Source organism: Tupaia chinensis, unplaced genomic scaffold, assembly GCF_000334495.1.
Source record: "Tupaia chinensis unplaced genomic scaffold, TupChi_1.0 Scaffold000627_1, whole genome shotgun sequence".
NCBI lineage: Eukaryota > Metazoa > Chordata > Mammalia > Scandentia > Tupaiidae > Tupaia > Tupaia belangeri.
Window position 1 is genome coordinate 33474 of NW_006160147.1, and position 675 is coordinate 34148.

A 675-nucleotide genomic window follows, 5' to 3' on the forward strand; every position below is an offset into this window, starting at 1 on the left:
CTCTGGCTCCCAGAGCATTCCCTACTCCCTCCACAGCTCACTCCAGGCTCTTCTATGCCTGGCATCTGGGAAGCAGCTAACCCTCAGCCCTCTGATAGAAAAGGTGATTGACACACCCTGGCCAGAAGGAATGGTCAAGGCCTCCCAAGCTCAGGCAGCCAGTCTCTCCCACTTCTGCAGAGAGGACCCTCAGCCCCTTCCCATTTACTGAGCACCTTGTGTATGTGTGGCACCTGCCGATCCTCACAGCTGGCGGAAGTAGTTGGCTTGCTGTTATCCCCATTTTACAGACGACTACATGGAGGCCTGGTAAGGTTAGTTACTTTCCTCACACACACTTACTAATAAACGGCAAAAAGAGGATTCAAACCCAGTTGTGCCACAGTGTAGACCCTCTGCAGCACCCTAGATTGCTTCCCCAGCCACCTAGAAGTCGTCTTCACTTGCGGCCCTGAGAAGGGCAGAACAGGTTATGGCACAGGGCCTGGTGGAGGCAGTGCCAGCATGTGCAGAGTGGAGGCTGACTGGGGTGCCGCGCCAGGGGACAGGGCACAGGGGACAGGGCGGCCACCGAGAAGTAGAGCAATGCCCTTCTCTCTGTCCAGCTCCCTGGAGATGACCTGCTACGACAGCGACGACGCCAACCCTCGCAGCGTGTCCAGCCTCTCCAACCTC